General features: G+C 35.3%; 1 long non-coding RNA gene across 1 annotated transcript in view; it reads right to left on the bottom strand.

The window, feature by feature from the left end:
* LOC137654980 (uncharacterized) overlaps positions 1 to 20828 on the bottom strand; it is a 728027-nt gene extending 707199 nt beyond the window's left edge. Inside the window, exon 1 of the long non-coding RNA XR_011046770.1 lies at positions 20167 to 20828. This is a non-coding gene — a long non-coding RNA (uncharacterized lncRNA). The remainder of the gene's footprint in view (positions 1 to 20166) is intronic.
* Positions 20829 to 21681: the final 853 nt, after the last annotated feature.

The following is a 21681-nucleotide window of genomic DNA, read 5'->3' as shown; positions in this document are numbered from 1 at the left end:
GTGTGTGTATGTATATATATATATATATATATATATATATATATATATATATATATATATATATATTCCAGGATAATTTGTTAGTATAATAAACAATGAAACAGGAAATGTTTCCCCATATTATTCCTGTTATTCATCCTCTTTATCTTGATTAACTATTTTACTCGGCAATTCTTCCTCTATCATTAACTATATCTACCCTGCAAATTCGTTCAAGTTTCTATGTTCATACTTTGAACAAATCTCCTTTCCTTTTTTTTTTTATTCATTTTCAGTGTCCCATTTTTCTTATCTCTTTACTCTATCAATTTTCCCTTATTCCCCTTTCCCTTGGCCTTATTTTTATCAACTTCCGTTAACCCTAAACTTCCAAGCAAATCAATATTCATCGTAATTTATTTATTTACATTTTATTTCTTCAATATTGCATATTCTATTTATTCGTATTTCGCTCTTGACCTTCATCATTTTCTATCTTCAATATTGCATGCATATTCTATTTATTTGTATTTCGCTCTTGACCTTTATCTATTTTTAATCTTCAATATTGCATGTATATTCTATGTGTATTTCTCTCTTGACCTTTATCTGCATTTTTTATATTCAATATAGCATGCATATTCTATTTATTTGTATTTCTCTCTTGAACTTTATCTTTATTTTTTATCTTTATTATCGCATGCATATTTTATCTATTTGCATTCATCTCTTGACCTTTATCTGTATTTTTTTATCATTATTATTGCATGCATATTTTATCGATTTTTTATTTCTCTCTTGACCTCCATCTTCATTTTTCATCTTTAATATTGCATGCATATTCTATTAATTTGTATTTCTCTCTTGACCTTCATCTTCATTTTTTATCTTTAATATTCCATGCATATTCAATTAATTTCTATTTCTCTTTTGACCTTTATCTGCATTTTTATCTTCAATATTGCATGCATATTCTATTTATTTTTATTTCTCTCTTGACCTTTATCTGTATTTTTATATCATTATTATTGCATGCATATGTTATCTATTTGCATTCATGTCTTGTCCTTTATCTGTATTTTTTTATCATTATTATTGCATGCATATTTTATCTATTTTCATTTCTCTCTTGACCTTCATCTTCATTTTTTATCTTTAATATTGCATGCATATTCTATTAACTTGTATTTCTCTTTTGACCTTTATCTGCATTTTTATCTTTAATATTGCATGCATATTCTATTTATTTTTATTTCTCTCTTGACCTTTATCTGTATTTTTTATATTCAATATAGCATGCATATTCTATTTATTATCTATTTATTTGTATTTCTCACTTCTCTCGTTCATTCGTCTTACATCATTTCCTAATAAAGTAATGTGCTCCATTCCCTTCCCGTCCAACTTCGTTTCCCAAATGATTTCCCTTTCTTCCGCCATCCCCAACCCCCTCCCCCTCCCCCACTCACGCCCCTTCCTTCATCCAAAACACCAAAAATCGCTCATCTCTCCCCTTACTATTTTCCTTCCCTCCGCCTCTTCCTTTCTCTTCCTCCTCCTCCTCCTCCTTCTCTTCCTTCGCCTCCTCATGGGCATTCCAAGGGAACGTGGCCTCATCTATATGGTAATTCCTCTCTCTCTCTCTCTCTCTGCCTCCCCCTACCCCCCTCCCAAACACGCCACTCCCTGAACGCCTTTCCCCCCCACTTTGCCCCTTAACCCGGAGTAAAGATCCCCCTTTTAGCCCCTGGCCTTTGCCTCCCTTGCTCCTGGAGGTAATTAACTTTGATATCACATCTTATTATTCACTTCTCTGCCAGGCCCCACCACCACCCATTCCCACATTAACTATCCAACCAACCCCCCCTTAACTAGTAGCTGCTTTTCAGAACGAGAATCAAAGAGTGTAGACTCTTTGTATTAAATTCTTTGAGAAGCTGTGTTGTGGTCTTAACTGTGCCAGCGGTGGTTAAAGCAGTGCAAGCAAAGCTCTTATCTGTTTATCTGTCTGTTTCTGTTTGATATATTATTGCTCTTTTATCTGCATGTTTCTCTTATTGAGTTCTCTAGAAAATAGTCCATATACGTACTAAAAGGGTTTCTGTGTCGCTGTACAACGCCGTACTAGTCAGGGCCACTAGGTTGGTTTGCAGTGAGCGATCTGTTTAAAGTCTCCCACCACCACCAATCCACATTGGCTAGTGTGGTAATAAAAATTGCCAAACACCAGACACGACTAAGAACATGTCTGAGGCCTTTGTCCTGCAGTAACCTAAAACGGCTCCATATAAACTGTATATATATATATATATATATATATATATATATATATATATATATATATATATATATATATACAGTATACTGTATATACATATATATACAGTATATTGTATATACATATATACAATATACATAGATGTTTTCATATATATTGATGTAAATACATATATATAAACACACACAAATGTACAAATAAATGAATATATATTTATATTTATATATATATATATATATATATATATATATATATATATATATATATATATATATATATATATATATATTGGACTTATCAAATTGCATCACTTAAAACTTATCTTCAGGAATAATCATTCAGGTTTAATATCCTCTACACTGTCCGACACCCCAGATACCCTCCTATAAGATCGACCCTCCAGCCAAACGAACTTCATTGCTGTCAGAAAACTTGGCAAATAACTAAAGGGTAAACGCCTGATAATAAAAGACAGGAAAGAAAAAGACCCAGAGGGAAAGGGTGAAAAGGAAAGGAAGAAAGAATGTGACGTGGAATCATTTGCTTGAACTTAAACAACCTTATTAGAGCTGGGTAGAACTGTAATAACCCTCGGGGTCTCAATAACAAGACTCTGCAATAACAGAGCTCAACAAAAACAAAGTTCTTCGCCGTGTCGCTGCTCCCAGTGTACTGGTAAGAAGAAGAAGAAGAAGTATAATGGGAATGGGGAAAAGACAGGGCTATTAGAGGTGATGAAGAGAATAGCAGGGAAGGAAAATGTTATTTCAGGTTGCAAACTATTCTGATGTTGAACATTATCGTTTATTACTAATAATAATAATGCTAATAAAAAAGTATTATGATAATATCAAATAATGAAACCCAGTAAGATTTACGGGACTTTTAGCATTTATCAAAGTTGCATAAAAGTGAATGGTGATTAGCAATTATCTTATTTTGGAAAATCAAATCGTAAATCTATGAAAATCCATGAAATTGACAGTCTACTTTTTACCGAGTTCAAAGGTCGGTCATGAATAGCAGACACAGGAGATAGTGACAACGCCATAGAGACTGACTATTTACACATACGATTTGCAGCCAAGGTCCTCTCCACCAAAGCTAGGACCAGGTAGGGCAAGGCAATGGCTGGTGAGGACTCAGTAAGAGACCTATTTCCCCTAAACTCCTCATCATTAGCTCACAAGGATAGTGAGGTTCCAGACATTACGGTACAAAAAATTATCGTGCTTGAGCAGGTCTCGAACCCCAGTCCAGCAGATCGCTAGGCAGGGACGTTTCCAGTATGCAACCTCAGCCCAAACGGGTACACACATAATACTAACAATAACAACAGTCAAATCCCACAATTTTCACGGGGTGATTTGTAAGAATTTATAACGAACATCATACTTTCTACCTATCATAATAGGTGTAAACACAAACAAGTAGAATATTGCTCCACAAACACTAAAGTTGGAAAATATCAATCACAGTATCGATGTAACTTTATTTCATTCCATCATAATATCTGTGATTGCTGTTCTATGACTAAGAAATTGGGTACCATAACAAAATTTAATTCTTTTATTCAATATGACTAAAGAAGAACTATTAAAGGTTCCACTTTAAAACGACAGAAATTAAAACCTAGACGTGGTATTAAAGGAAGAGCAAAAGAATCTTATATTTAAAAGAAGGCATCTCTTTAATTCTTAAATTTCTAAAACATCCATATCATCAATTAGATTAGTGAATATATGCAAGTTCATACTTTCAAACACTTCTTTGGATCTGCAGTCAAACCTAGATTTCCCAAATTTCAAAAGGCAAGCGGTGTACCAACAAAAATTTCAAAGTGTATATGAACTGAATGAAAAACTTGCCCATCAGAAACTAGAAGCATGAACAAGCAACAGAAATGGTAACAATATAATTTACTAAATCGACAGACCTCCAACAATGGTAACTTCCTACTAAAATCAGTTATTAACCAAATGGACAAACATTAGGATAAATAAAGTACCCTCAGTAGACTACTTCAATCTCCGATGGCAAGCTTAAAGAGGTTCTGTTATCAGTGCTATAATGGAAATTATATGACTGTATATCAATTTCAGATCAGAGGAAACGTAACCATATTTCTAGATTTGATTCCCAGTTTTTAAACTGACACTATGGCCTGCAATCCTAGATTTCTTGTATGAAGGTGGTATTAATGTCCAACCATTTCTGAGTTGAAAAGTAAAATCACAAAAACTTAAGTAAATAATAATATAATAGCTATGTTTGTTACTTAGATTTCGTTGTTGACAAATAAAATTTTGATTATTTTGTACTAAATTTGTCCAAAAGTCTCCTTCCTTTTGTGAGGACAAAAGATGGTTTTTATCTTTTGCACTAGCAAGAATTATTATGTAATTATTTAGAGCCCATTCTTCAACAGCCTCTACGTCAGTTATTCTGGGTGTAGCCCCTTTATATGACCATTGAAATCTCCGATCACTAAAGATACCCTATTTCCCAGGTTGTGATTTTGAGGCCATTCAAATGGTTAGGAGGTGGTTTGTACACAGACACGATGTTGAGGTTTTTACTTTACTTATTTTTACTTATTTTAAGGGCTGCTTTGCTTGTCCTATAATGCAGGGGAACCCTACTCTCTAGAGGATCTTCACAGTCATTTTATTGTATGCATTCCAGGGCATTAAAGCATTTCACACCGTAAATTTATTGTCAAATCCACATTATCGAAGCAGTTAAAGAATAAGAAAGTCTTCAGTTTCCTTTTAAAAGTTTAATATATTTAGTCCTTATTTGGACTATCTCCATCCCATCATCCGATAGGTCAACACTTCAAAGAAGTGAACAATCCTCATTTAAATTTAAGCCATCAGGCCAAATTCAAAATGAATTTAAAACTCCCCTATACGCTTCTGCTCTATTCCCCATACTTAATGGTATTGTCCATAAATCAATTGTCCAGCACTCTCGGTTGGGGTGTACTATTCCGGAGCCGACATAGCGCCTGAATACTGAGGTGGTACTGCTACTGACAAGTCATAAATAAAGTATAAATCTGTCATAAATTGTCTGGACATAAAGTCCAAACCACAACATCCAATACCTATTTCGAGAAGGGATTTTAGATGTATGTTGTAGTAATGGTCCCTTGAAACACTAAATTTCCCATATTTCTAATTCCCACCCACCCCCCACTTATTTTTTTTTTCCATTTTTTTTCTTTTTCTTTTTTTTTTTTTTGACCACTGAATGGTGCAACCATCTGCAATGTTGAAAAACAACGTCTTTTATTTGTTGACCACCGATGGTCAACAAAAAGACGTGATGTTGATGAATAACAACTTTGTTGTTGACCACTGAACGGCTAATATTCTGTAGCAAATGCTGTGATAATACACACAAAAACACACACATGAGAGAGAGAGAGAGAGAGAGAGAGAGAGAGAGAGAGATTCTGCATTTTGTGCCTCTCGAACAAAGCTTTCTCACAGTGTGGACAGTGGAAGTGACATTGTTCTTGCATGTTCACCGACTGTTAACATCTCGTAAACAGCAATGTCTGCCTACTCGCTGAGAAAATGGACTGTGTGAAATAGATGAACCTTCCTTGTCCTTTAGCTTGCGCGTGTTTTCTCTTATGTTCTAGAACAGGAATATGTTCAAGAGGAAGATTCATTCGGTTCAAGTCAAGTATAGATATTGATTCGTCGTGGCCGATATAGTAACGTCCCTGACAGGCGAACGCCAGACAGGGGTTCGAGTCCCGCTCAAACTTGTTAATTCCTTTGGTCGCTGCAACCTAACCATCCTTAGGAGCTAAGGAGGGGGTGTATGGGGAGCCTATAGGTCTAAATGCTGAGTCATCATCAGCCATTGCCTAGCCCTCCTTGGTCCTAGCTTGGGTGGAGAGGGGGCTTAGACCCTGATCATATGTAATATGGTCAGTCTCTAGGGTACTGTCCAGCTTGATAGGGTAATGTCACTGTCCCTTGCCTCAGCCATTCATGAGCGGCCTTTTAACCCTTAAACTAGATCATCTCAAAGATCTCACCACTTTCTATTGTACAGTAGACAAGAGTTGATTCTACTTATGACTCTTTCTTCTAAGATCTTCACATAATGCTTTTCCCTCCAACCTAATCTTAGAACTTGGATTCACCCCATAACACCATGTATGATCATTTACAAATTACTTACATCATTCAATGGATCTTCGTATGAAAAATACAAACATAATAAGAATGAAATGCCATAACCGAAATAACTGAAATCTTGATTTTACTTCGTTGCTAGAGGTGTTTTGATAGGCGTGTATCTATATATTCATGTTTGTATGTTTGTTTGTGATTCGCATAACTCAAAAACTATTTTACCGAATCTCATAAAATTTGGTGGGATGATTGGCCATGGTCCAAGGACAATTTGATTAGATTTTAGGAGTCATTGGGTCAAGGTTAAGGTACAAAAATGTCTTTTTGTTATATCGTGGTCAATTTTTATCTGATTTGCATGAAACTTGTGCCAGATTGTGCGTAATTCAATTGTCTATCTTCTGATATACATGATAAAGGCGAAGTATGCGCTCTACCAAGTGACCGTTCTAGTTGATAAATACTTTCTGGTTCCAAAATCAGGCTTCTAGTGTATTCCTGAATAATTGTGAATATGGGAAGTTTGTTTCACATATAATAGTAAATATGGGAAGCTTATGGCCTGAAGTTCAGCAGCTCTTTCTCTTCCTTGTAAATAATTTCACATTTAAAGTTAAATGTTGTTACAATTTTATATAAAAAAAAATTTCTGTAATAAACGTTAATAATTTTTTCTGAGCGAGAGAGAGAGAGAGAGAGAGAGAGAGAGAGAGAGAGAGAGAGAGAGAGAGAGAGAGAGAGAGAGAGAGAGAGAGAGCTATTTGTTGACAAGGGAAAACCCGAGGGGGGGGAATATAGTGGGTGATGGAATTTTTTTGTAAATAACACCACAATTTCATTCAATTTATCAATGATGCCTCACTATTGGTTATTTGAAATCAATTTAAAAAATCAACCCTGAGCCATAAGTTTTTTTTTTTGAGTGCGCGTGTATGAGAGAGAGAGAGAGAGAGAGAGAGAGAGAGAGAGAGAGAGAGAGAGAGAGAGAGAGAGAGAGAGAGAGACATGTACTAATTTCAGTCGTACAATTCAAGTGTTATGTCTTTATCAGAAGGGGGAAGTAAAAAGTAATTTCTTTGAATCCTGCTAGTAAAACGAAAGAAAAAAATATTACAAAAACTAACATGTTCCTTTTAATTCCTTCAAAAAACTGCATTTTTGTCTTTGCCACGATGGGTATGTATTCACCTCTCTCATCCTTTATTCATTTCTTTGTGAGCAACTTTACACAAAAACTACTGTGCCAATGTTTACCAAACTTGAGTATCATGTAGGGTATGACCCAAGGATGAATCTGTTGCATTTAGGATAAAGTACAGCATCAAAGTACAACAGCGCAGAAGTATTTTAAAAATAATCGGAATGTTAATATTTTGCTTGTGAACACTACCCAAAAACTGCAGAACCAATTTTAACGAAACTTTGTAAACAAGTGGAGTATGATCCAAGGACAAATACATTAGATTTTGAAAGAAAAAATACATCGAAGTACGAGTACAAAATGGAGTTAAGAGCAAAATACGACTGCTTGGCGTGGCGAAGGCATGCTCGCTACTGAGTGCCCTTCTACAATAGTTTTACATTGTTGTCAACAACTTCTTTCTACCAGCAATCTTCAGTCTGACAACGAAGTTGACCGCATCATGCAATTGGTTACATACCCAGAAAGCTACAATTAAGAAATGGTCATTTTAAAGGTTTAAAGGCCACTCATGAATGGCAAAGGCCCTTGACAGTGAGATTGGTCTAGCTCGCAGAACAATGTCCTAGAGACTAGCCATATAGCCTATGATCATATAGCATATGATCAACGCCCAAGGCCCCCTCTCCACCCAAGCTAGGACCAAGGAGGGCCAGACAATGGCTGCTGATGACTCAGCAGGTAGACCTATAAGCTCCCCCAAACACCCTATCCTTAGCTCACAAGGATGGTGCGGTTGCAGACACAACAAGAAACTATCGAGCTTGAGCGGGACTCAAACTCCATCCGGGAGATCACCAGGCAGGACGTTTACAATAGAAAAAAAAATCAACTTGAAGTGCACAAATATCGGACTCAGAACAGCACTTAACAATATGATAATTACGCTATGATTAAAACTGAATAAAAAAATGGTATACAGTAATAAAAAACAGCTAAACTAATACCAGGGCTACGGCGCAATTCGACATATCCTACATCTTTTACCCTTGGAATACATTAATCCAGAATTGTTTGAAATATATATATAAATGAAATACGACATCGATAAAGCACAGGCAGGCATATAAGCCACCGAACAATAAATGCCAATTAGTCGGACAAAGTTAAGTCATTCCTGATAAAGTCTTTATTATAGAAGTTATTCTATCTATTACAATTTGTCATTACAAAAAAAACACAAATCCTTCTCCGTCAGACCATAGTAAACATCAGTATCTGCCGCCCTTCCCATTCAATTACATCATATAGAGAAAATCAGTGTCATTTTTGTAATACCTTCAACATCATTTCTCACGCTTATTATCCATTAACTTCCATTCATTTCCCAAAACGCCCATGATTAGTATTGGACAATGGACAAATTGACACTCGCAGCTGATTGGTCATTTTGAACGACAAATTGAGAGAATGAAAGAGATTATATCTGCCTCAATTGGAAATGACATATGAGGCTGGGCAAGGGTCCAGGTCTTTTTTAAAACATTTTTTTTTTCTCTCTTTTTTTCCATGGATTTTCATTTGGACTCTTTTCCAAGCCGAATGTCATTTTTACTTTAATATTTTAGCAAAGACTGATTTTCTCGCATTTTTTCGAATTTACGCCATTATTAATTCGTACTTCATTCTTTTAATTTATTTTTTGAGTGCCCCTTCATCTTATTTTTTTTTCATAGAGAGGGACGGTTAGTAGTCATCAACGACTGGCGGAAACAAGTGGGTGAATGAATGTCATTTAATTAGTTGATGGTAACCTTGCAATGGTTGATTGGTTGGTGTAATTGGTGGATCGAATTCATATAACGACTGACATGTGACACTGATCAAAAATAATTGGCTGATGGTAGCGCACCTATTTCATTGGGTGACAGGTGTGCTTCATAGCAGTTTGATAGTCGATTGATAGTTAACTGGAGGACGAAAGTTGAATCAAATTATTGCCAGAATGTTAAGACAAAATTTCAGTTTTAACAACCTAGTGTTTTGAAATGTGGTTACAAATGGATCGACCATGGGTTCAACATATACAGTAACAAAATCTGGGAAATATACTATCCATAATGAAAAAATAAAAATTCCCCCCACACCCCCAAAAGAGAAATGTGATAGGTAACAATAAAACATAAAAACAACATAGGACCCAGCTAACTGTTTTCACAGTTCTGGCCACCAGGAAACAGTGTTGGTAAAGGCAGGCCATCAGAGAGATTATTCTCAGGGATGTGAAATTCTTACAAAGCAACATTTCGTGTTCAAACGGTGTTGGTGAAATCCATTATTGTTAAATATTGAAATCTCTTCTCAATTATCATATACTAATATAGTTGGACTCTTATTCATGTGTGCAATCATCGTTACGGATTCCATGTTGCTGCAGAAGCTATTGTTCAAACATGGCATAAGACAATGCTTAATGGTTTAAGGGCCACTCATGAATGGCATAGGCAAAGGACAGTGACATTGCCCTATCTATCAGGGCAAATGCCATAAAGATTAACCATATAAACATATGATCAGCCCCAAGGCCCTTCTTCACCCAAGCTAGGATCAGGGAGGGCCAGGCCATGGCTACTGATAACTCAGCAGGTAGACCTATAGTCTCCCCCAAACCCCCCATCCTTAGCCCACAAAGATGGTGAGGCTGCAGACAATAAAGAAACTATCGAGTTTCAGCGAGACTCGAACCCTAGTCCGGCAGGGACACTTCCAACATGCCATCAACTAATGCCAGATTATGAAAGCATGGCTAAATCCACCTGTAAGGAACTGAGCATTTTTTCATATAGAAATCTGATTCATACATTCTGAATGGTTTTCTATTTTATTCTACAGTATTTACAACTGATATTTTTCTCAATTAAACTGGAATGGGTTCTTTTTGCACTTGTTCAGAATTGAAAATGTTACTACACGAGGTGAAATGTAGTTGTGGTACCTGCAGCCCAGCAAATTACCACTCAACCCCTAACTAATATGCCATCTAAAAGGTTTAAATATCTGGTGGCAGATCACCTGAATGCATATGCTGAAAGTCGTCATCTGCTCACGAGTGTACAGTGTGGCTTTCACAAGGGTCTTTGAGCTAGTTATGCTCTTCTTACAACTGCTAATATTGTACAGCACTTCATAGACTATAGTCATGGATTCTATATGAATGGTTTTAACTTTCGTGCTGCTTTTTGTCCTGTTTTTCATGAGGCTCTTCTTCCTTAACTTAAATGGGAGTTGTTAAATTATTTGTTAGTATTATCATTAAATTTTCCACTAAGAGATTGCAAAGAATAGTTGTTGATGGGCACCACAGTGACTATATGATCTTCAGACCTTTATATTATTATTATTATCATTACTACCCAAGCTATAACCCTAATTGGAAAAGCAAGCTGCTATAAGCCCAAGGGCTCCAACAGGGAAAAATAGCCCAGTGAGGAAAGGAAATAAGGAAATAGATAAATGATAAGAATAAATTAACAATATATCATTCTAAAAACAGTAACAGCGTCAAAACAGATATGTCTATCACATACATATGATCTGTGGTTTAACTTTCAAAACAAGCTGGTTGCTTACGCCGATAACGTTTCCCTCTTTACATCAATCTAATCTGGTGACTGTAAATGTGAAGTTTCAGAATCTCTTAACATAGATTTAGCTCAGATTAGAGAATGGAGCAAATTATAAATCTGACAAAATTCAAAGAGCGATTGTTAGTATTGTTCAGTGTAGTCTTCTGCAACTGATTTTTGTTAATATTATTGTGTTAATATTATTCTGCATCTTCATCTTAAATTATTGGACAAAATATTAAGGCTTATCAGATTCCTTATCCTTGATCTGAATACTGATCTGAAGCACCATCGTTCAATTTACTTCTTTTTATGCTGAACATTCTTTGCTTTCAGATCTTTCCAGGCTATACTAGTGTTGCCTTTTCTTTAGATTAGAAAGATTCAATATTTCACCGTATTCTAGAAGTTTTATTCCGGGTGACACCATATAGCGAAATGATCTTCCTAATCAAACAGCTGAATCGATGAAGCTTTATTAGTTCAAACTTGGTGCAAACTCTTCTCTTGGTGATATGACTCCTTTCATAGCCTATCTGTTATTTGGATTAACAGATTTATATTAGCCTGTTATAATTTTTTCCTATTTTCTAGTTCGTTGCTTACTTCCCCATTTCTTTTCGTCATTGGGCCGCTTTACCTATTCCAGCCCCTGGGATTGTAGCATTTAGCTTTTCCCACCAGGGTTGCAGTTTATCCTATATTAATGATATTAACTAGCGGAACCCGTGTAAATTACACGAAATGATATTTTCAATACTAATTTGAATAAAATGTTCCGAGATTAATTTTATAATCTAGGTTATGGAAATTGATAGAGCTCAATTTTTTGTCTAATATATAAAAAAAGGAGTCAGGTGCTAAAGACAAAATTGGGAAAACTATATAAGATGTGCTTTGGTTGAGTAATCAAAGTCTAATGTGAATTTTTAAGAGTATACCATGAAATTATTTCCTTTTTTTTTAAAGCGTGACACACGAGTATACCATGAAATTATTTCCGTTTTCTTTAAAGCGTGACACACAAAATAAATAACACACACACTATCGTATTAATAAATATTAGATTATTCATATATCCTCGAGCAGTGTACTATTATTATTATTATTATTATTATTATTATTATTATTATTATCATTATTATTATTAAAAATTCTATTAATCATATTGATAATAACAATAAATTTCAACTTGAAAGCCCATTTCGTCAAAATCACTCAGATACCGAGTCATGCCCCAAGAACACCGAATGGAGATATATCCTATTCTAACAAAAAAGATACATATGGGCGCACCACAAATAACATCGCTATGAAAGCAAGAGTTAAAAAAGCAGGATGCGATTAAACTACTTTAATAAAACTGACAGGAAATTGGCTCGACAAATGGTTTACCTCGCGAATGCTTTAATGGCTGTCCAGGCTGTGGCCTCCGGAGCACCTGTATCATTTTATCACTGTGAAACAAACAAGAACCAAAAGACAATTAATTAATAGACTGTGTATTCAAACTATCAAAATATCGAATTGTACACATCAAAATATATCCAATATATTTTGGTAATAGGTTGTTAATATTGCATTATTAAATGATTAACATATTACTATTACTTTTATGATAACAATATCGTGAAATAATAATGGATTCTAAATTAACTATTTTTTATGAATATAAGAAAATTTATGACAACAGGGGGACACTAAATTGTAAATTTGCAATACGTACTAGAATGGGTTTATTGGATGTAATCTGATTCTATTTGAAATCTCAGTAGTTTTCTATATATATATATATATATATATATATATATATATATATATATATATATATACATGTATATACACGTACATACGTATTCAAGAGTTCAAATGGATGCCTATATATATATATATATATATATATATATATATATATATATATATATATATATATATATATATATATATATATACAGTATATATATATATATATATATATATATATATATATATATATATATACGTATTTAGTTGGTCAAATGGATATATATATATGTATATATATATATATATATATATATATATATATATATATATATATATATATATATATACGTATTTAAGTGGTCAATTAGAAATAATATATATGTATGTATGTATGTATGTATGTATATATATTATACAGTATACATACATATATATATATATATATATATATATATATATATATATATATATATATATATAAGAAATATACTTGAAAATATAGAAATATTTTAAGATCATTTCAAACTGTTAAGTGACTAAAAGAAACAATTCACATTCAGAAAAAATACGGCAGCCATGTTTCTGAATATTATTCTATTATTTGATAAGCCTCTTTTTGCTTTACGAGAGAGAGAGAGAGAGAGAGAGAGAGAGAGAGAGAGAGAGAGAGAGAGAGAGAGAGAGAGAGAGAGAGAGCGCGCAATGGGGATGATTTACCGTAGGTATATAGTTGAGAATGTTGCTAATAGGAATGTAATTAAGGATCTGAAAGACCTTTTTATCATACTTAGCACTTCAGCGCAAGATGGGAGATTGCTTAAAATGCCACACACACGCTCTAGCACATACACACACAGATGTTTTTCATTGAAGTAATAAATCCGGAATGATAGGCCAGTTTTGACATTTATAATTAATTACCAATACCAAATACATTCCCAGTCCAAGTGACAGTAGGTTTGGAATGCCAAGAGAAAGTTATAAGCACAAATATTTCAGAGACTATGAGCTTGAATGGCTGGGAATAGATTCGAGAGAGATTTGAATGGATAAGGGCCAGAAATAATAATCAAAGAGTAAAGTAAAAGGGCTTTTATACAATCAAACGGTTCGTCAAACTCAGTTGTCCCACCTGCTTGTCAAACTGAAGGTGTCAGACAGTCAAATCAAACGTACATCAAACCTCAGTCCTCGACTCGGTGTGGCTCACGCTGTTTGATTGCCATTGGCTTAGCGGTGGCACTAAGATGAGAGAAAAAAAAAAAAAAAAAAAAAAAAAAAAAAAAAAAAAAAAAAAAAAAAAAAAAAAAAAAAAGACGAAGGACTGGCTGTTAAAAAGAGAACAACTTTCACATACCAACTTCCTTGTTGATTTGGAACTAAAGGTTAAAGGTGTCGGGGTTCAGTTCCAATTTCATCAGATACTCACCAGAACGTCAGCCGAGCAAAACCAAACCCCCACTGTGGTAACCAACCACAGTAGTGGCCTCCCCAGTACACACCTTAAACTCACGGTCCCGGACGGGGATCGATCTGCTGCCATGCGAATGCTAGGCAAACACGTTATCACTGTAGAGCCAGATGACTGGCGTAATTATTTGAGGATGGACGAGGAAACTTGTATAGATCTACTGAAGCGTTTTTGATGTTTGTTCTCGCATGCAAACAGTTTGAGGATGAATGAAGTCCCGCCCACAAACTTCACTTCAAAATCGTGTTTCACAAACCGTTTGAGTGTGTGAAGCCTACTTAATACTGGTCACAATAAATGTTATTAACGATAATCTTTTTTTAGTAAGGCTGAATCCCTCATGTCTGACATTCCACTGGAGTGTTATGGCACCTTGGTTCCCTATTTGTTCAAATCTGACGTTGAAAGTTATTGACTTTACCCCCAAAGGAAAATAAACACATCTGATATCTTCAAGTTGCGAGGTGATCAGCAAATAGTGCAGTTAGAGAAGTGAGAGGCGAGTGATAATAGACAGACATTAAGAATAACATAATGGGTCCCTAGAGATTGCAAAAGAAGCAGGGCAAGGAAGAGAAGACGATGGATTGACGAACAAAGAAAGTTTGTGGGATGTGGACTGGAATAGAAAGATCATAAACATCCAAGTGGTCTGAGGCATTTGTTCTGCAGTGGACTATCAACGCCAGATGATGATGATGATGATTATGATAGAGTGAGAATAATGTAATCCCTGGTATTAGTTAAAGCTACGAAAGTTTATATGTCAGTTATAAACTTGAGTCAAAGGGTTTCATCATACAATCAGCAGCCTGAGAATTAAAATCCGAATGATAACTGATCTATTTTCTAAAGAAATTGATTCTAGAAGAAAAAAAGAAGACCACCGCCAATAACATCATTTAAAATAGAAATAATTCAGATCTTAAAAATTATGCAAGCAAGCGAATAACTAAAAAGTCACTACATTCCTCTCATGAGTAGAAAAACTAGCATTGTATCATCATCACATAAAACTACATTTACATTATGCTTTACCCTTGTGCAAGTGCTCTCGCACCTCTATGATAAGCTTATTCTCTCATGAAATGCCTTTCCTTGGAAGCATTTCTGATGGTCTATTAGAACGTCCCTGCCTGGTGATCTACCAAACTAGAGTTCAAGTCTCGCTCAATATCGATAGTTTTTTGTATAGTCTGCAACCTCGCCATCCTTGTGAGTTAACGATGAGGGGTTCGGTTAAGCCTTTCGGCCTATCTGCTGTCTACATCAGCTATTGCCTGGCCCTCCCTGGTACTAGCTTATGTATATGGCCAGTCTCTAGGTCAGTGTCACTGTCCCTTGCCTCTGCCATTCATGAGTGGCCTTTAAAAAACAATCATCTGCATTCCACTGAATATTTTCTTCTTGTGACGCATCCAGAACCTTATGGCTTGTCTTTGACAGGCGGGTGGGAGAGACTATTTCCTAACGCTACTATTCTTTAACTAACTACCTTGTTAATGAATCAAAGACTGTACAAGCTCTTGATGAAGTATCTCCTATTTAAGGCCGGGAGCACACTAGCGACTCTGTGGCGCCACAAAGTCACAGCCTCGTGTGGTGGGGATGTGGTCTCCCATAGGTTTTTATTGTTTTCAAGTTTTGCCGCGCAAACTAGCGACTGTGGCAAGCGACTGTGGCTCTCTGTCGCTCATCCCAGCCACAGGCGTGGCGTGGCTTTGTGGCGCCACAGAGTCGCTAGTGTGCTCCCGGCCTAAAGGACAAAAAAAATATTGCATTTTATGATTTTTGATGTCTTCATCATTCTCGTCCATTATACAGCTTGTCAGTTAGATGTTGAGAAATGATAAACTTTATTAGCTCTACATTTTAGCAAAAATGGTTAAGAAAGGTCGATAGGTGAATTTATCATTATTATCAAGACTAAGGTCCCTTACTTATCCTCATCTATGAAAAGCAGGATATTTTCACGAAAGTATAACATACAAGATGGATAGCATTAAGTATATTAGAAAATGCGAATATTCCGTTTCCAAACTCAGAAATTCCTGATTATAATAGCAAACCCTTCTTGTGACAACATACAAGCAGTGAGGCATTTACATATATATATATATATATATATATATATATATATACATATATATATATATATATATATATATATATGTATATATATATATATATATATATATATATATATATATATATGTGTGTGTATATATATATATATATATATATATATATATATATATATATATATATATATATATACTAAGCAAGCTATAGCTGTGGGCCTCCACTTTCCTAGGGCCCCGAAAAAAACCGGTGTTTCCATTTACGGATTAGACCTATATGATAAATAAGAACTAAAATAATGCAGGTTATGATGGTCAGTTGGTAACGTCTTTGCCTAGTGATCTCCAGACTAGGGTTCGAGTCTCGCTCAAGACTCGTTAGTTCCTTTGGTGGCTGTAAACTCATCATTCTTGTGAGCTAAGGACGGGGGTTTTTGGGGGGAGCCTATACGTCAATCTGCTGAATCATCAGCAACCATTGCCTGGCCATCCTTGGTCCTAGCTTAGGAGGAGAGGGGGCTTGAGCGCTGATCATATGTATATATGGTCAGTCTCTCGGTCATTGTCCTCCTTGATAGGGCAATGGCATTGTCCCTTGCCTCTGCCATTCATGAGCGGCCCTTAAGTCTTTAATCGTTTTAAAACTACCGTCTGTTGACGATTTTATATATTATATCATATCGGCCATTTGAACAATATTATTCATCATCCAAAATATATGACAAAAAAAGAACTAAAATACCGCAATAGTTTTGAAACTGCCATCTGTTGACAATTTTATAAATTACATCATATCGGTAGTTTGTACATTATTATTCATCAACCGTGGCTCTTATTTTACAAGATATTTTCATCTGATTTTACTTTTTGAAAATTACTTAAATCCAAAAACTTCATAATATGCATAAAAAAAATTGACTTCGCATGAATGATTGATTCATTGATGAGCTACACAATAACTACAATATTATGTTTAAATCACTGCCTGGTACAACATATTTACTTTTAGAGATATATTCATTTTATTTTTTACTTTTTTGGAAACGTTAAAATCCCAAGAGTGATTTAGCATGAGTTAACAAAAAAAAAGTGTTTGATCAATTGATTGGCACATGATTAATGGCTCGATCAATTGCAAGATTAATGACAAAATTAATAAATAACTCAGTCACTTATAAATTTCATCAGGTTAGGTTTAAATGAATGTTTAAGTCCCCTAAAATAACCAACCACATGATTGGTGGTATGATTGATCACGTGACACATGATTTTTGCATGATTAACTACAAGGCACATGATTGATAGCATAACTGATCTCAAGATTGATATCAAAAGTACTAAGCAACGCAATTATTATTATTATTATTATTATTTGCTAAGCTACAACCCTAGCTGGAAAAGCAAAATGCTATAAGCCCAGGGGCCCCAACAGGGAAAATAGCCCAGTAAGGAAAGGAAAGAAGGAAAAATAAAATATTTTAAGAAGAGTAACATTAAAATAAATATTTCCTATATAAACTATGAAAACTTTAACAAAACAAGAGGAAGAGAAATTAAATAGAATAGTGTGCCTGATTGTACCATCAAGCAAGAGAACTCTAACCCAAGACAGTGGAAGACCATGGTACAGAGGCTATGGCACTACCCAAGACTAGAGAACAATGGTTTGATTTTGGAGTGTCCTTCTCCTAGAAGAGCTGCTTACCATAGCTAAAGAGTCTCTTCTACCCTTACTAAGAGGAAAGTAGCCACAGAACAAATACAGTGCAGTAGTTAACCCCTTGAGCGAAGAAGAATTGTTTAGTAACCTCAGTGTTGTCAGGTGTGTGAGGACAGAGGAGAATCTGTTAAGAATAGGCCAGACTATTCGGCGTATGTGTAGGCAAAGAGAAAGAACCGTAACCAAAGAGAAGGATCGAACGTAGTACTGTCTGGCCAGTCAAAGGACCCCATAGCTCTCTGGCGGTAGTATTTCAACGGGCGGCTGGTGCCTTGGCCAACCTACTACCTACCTAGACCATTATAATTTGAATCAGGTTAGGATCAAATGGGTGTATAAGTCCCATAGAATACCCATGCACATGATTGGTAGTATGACTGACCGCATGGCACATGATTAATGACATGATTGATCGCAAGATTGACCCACCAGAGTTCCAGCTTATCCTATAATAATGATAATAATTATTTACATAAAGCAATGCAATTAAACCCTTATAATTTGAATCAGGTTAGGTTTGAATGAATGTAAAATTCCCCTAGAATAACCAAACACACTATTGGTGGCATGATTAATCACATGACACATGATTGATGGCATGATTGATCACAAGATTGATAACGAAAGTACAAAGCAATGCAATTAGACCATTAATACTTAAATCAGGTTGGGTTTAAATGAGTGTATAAGTCCCCTAAAATAACCAAGCACATTATTGGTGGCATGATTAATGACAAAAATGCTAGAGCAACGAAATTAGACCCTTATAATTTGAATCTGGTTTGGTTTGAATGTGTGTATAAGTCCCCAAGAATAACCAAGCACATGATTGTTGGCATGATCAATCGCATGACACATGATTGCTGCCATGATTAATCGCAAGATTGATATCAAAAGTAGTGAGTAACACAATTAGTCCCTTATAATTTAAATCAGGTTAGGTTTAAATGTGTTTATAGCCTAAGTCCCCTAGAATAACCATGCACATGATTGATGGTATGATTAATCACATGGCACATGATTGATGGCATGATTGATCGCAAGCTTGATGTTAAAGTACCAATAAACGCAATTAGACCTTTATAATTTGAATCAGGTTAGGTTTGAATGAGTGTATCAGTCCCCTAGAATAACTAGAATAACCAAGCAGATGATTTATGGTATGATCAATCGCATGACACGATTGCTGGCATAATTGATCGCCAGATTGATATCAAAAGTACTAAATAATGCAATTAAACCCTTATATTTTTAATCGTGTTAGGTTTAAATGAGTGTATAAGTCCCCTAGAATAACCATGCACATGATTGATGGCATGATTAATCACATGGCACATGATTGATGGCATGATTGATCGCAAGACTGATGACAAAAGTACTAAGCAACGCAATCAGACCCTTATAAATTGAATCAGGTTAGGTTCAAATGACTGTATAAGTCCTCTAGAATATGCACATGATTGATGGTATGATTAATCACATGGCACATGATTGATGGCATGATTGATCGCAAGACTGATGACAAAAGTACTAAGCAACGCAATCAGACCCTTATAAATTGAATCAGGTTAGGTTCAAATGACTGTATAAGTCCTCTAGAATATGCACATGATTGATGGTATGATTAATCACATGGCACATGATTGATGGCATGATTGATCGCAAGACTGATGACAAAATTACTAAGTAACGCAATTAGACTCATAATTTGAATCGGGTTAGGTTTGAATGAGTGTATAAGTGCCCTAGAATAACCATGCACATGATTGATAGCATGATTAGTCGCCAGATAGATAAACAACAATGCTAAAGTTCACAAAAGGTATGGTAGTATTGACCCTTATTAAATACATTATAAGGATACAAACAAGAAAATAACATTGATAATAATAGAATAAATTAATAATGCAAAGAACCAAGAATAATAATAATAAAACAGCTTGGAAAAGAATATCGGTCACACTTACGTTCAGCCGCGAAGTGAAGAGCTGGAATAAATTCAAAACCACAACAATCAATTGTCCTTGGCAATATACTCAACCCTACTTAAACCATATGCATTTCTTCGAACTCTTTCCCACAAACTATGCGAGCTACACCACAATGCATCACAGTGATCACTGTCTTCACTAAGCGTTGGCTTTTCTCCCTCTTTGTAAAGTTTCTTTTGAAAGGCTTCCCACCAATACAGCCATACATATAGGCATTTCACTTGTTAAGATCACCAAGGGACCAATATGCACCAAGAATATCTTTCTATTTCCACAGTGTCCCACTCAAAACGGCATCTTTGCGCGAACACCCGTTTCTTTAAGTCCTGCATTTCAATCTTTGTAAGCATAACTTACATAACTTAAGCCTTAAGTTTTGATTATCTTCGCTACTTTTTCAAGCCCAGTCTTTAACTGAAGAATGCGTAAAAAACACCTTGTGTTGTCTTGGCACTTACAGCATGTGTTGTATTACTATAGAAAACACCAATATTCAGGATATTTCCACTCGATTTGGTGGGTTGAGGATCATCAGCACACTCACTGTCACTACTTATTGTTGTCTCGGGTATTAGCAATTCCTAAAAGAGCCAATAAACTTTTAAAAAACACATTAAGTTCTGAAGTTTAAACTTGACACGAACGGCACGCCCCGCAAATTATGTAAACATTGACAATGGCTGCCAACCGAATTATTTACCAATATTGATATTTCTGCAAATAATTTTATTTCAGAATGTATATCGGCAGAGATTTTCTTCTTTTGTGTTAAAATATGATTATTTTATTATTTTTAAACATAATTTGATTATCATGAAGCATTAGATAAAAAGTAATAATGTAAAATATTTACGTTTACGCTACTGTATGGCATCTTTAATTCACATATCAGCTCTTCTTCTTTCCCACCGTTATCCCTTCATTAAGGGGTCGATTGCTTGATGCGCCCTCTACAATGCCTTCTATCAAAGGCATCCTCTTCAACAGAAACTCTTCTCTCCATGTCATCCCTAATCTTTTCACGCCATCTAATTCTCTGCTTCCCTCTCGCAGCTCTCCCCATAACATGTTTCAAAAGGGCGTAGCCAAGTGGGATGAGGCGCCGGGTGCAGTCATCCCTTTGGCTAGGTGTAAAATAAGTCTAATTGTAACAATAAGAATAAGCTTAGAAGCTTTGCGCCTGTCTATAAGGCGATAGAGTGCCCGCAAACTTATTTTGCAGAGTGAGTAATTAGGAACCAGGATCCAGGTGCCTAGGGTTACCACCTAGCCTTTCACTGGTGAACAGTAAGAGCACCATGTAGGCCTACCCCATAACGTTTTTTTTTTTCTTTAGGGTTTTCAAAAATTTAATAGTTTTTGTTATTAGCATTATTTCTTTGTCATCAGTTATGTACGTAATGTACTGTATTTCATAAAGCCATTTTCTCTACACTCCATCGGTCTTCTCTTCTAAACGTCATTATCAAAAAATATGATCAACATCACTCT

The sequence above is a fragment of the Palaemon carinicauda genome, chromosome 16, assembly GCF_036898095.1.
Source record: "Palaemon carinicauda isolate YSFRI2023 chromosome 16, ASM3689809v2, whole genome shotgun sequence".
In the NCBI taxonomy this organism is placed as follows: domain Eukaryota; kingdom Metazoa; phylum Arthropoda; class Malacostraca; order Decapoda; family Palaemonidae; genus Palaemon; species Palaemon carinicauda.
This window is presented reverse-complemented; position numbering and strand designations above follow the sequence as displayed.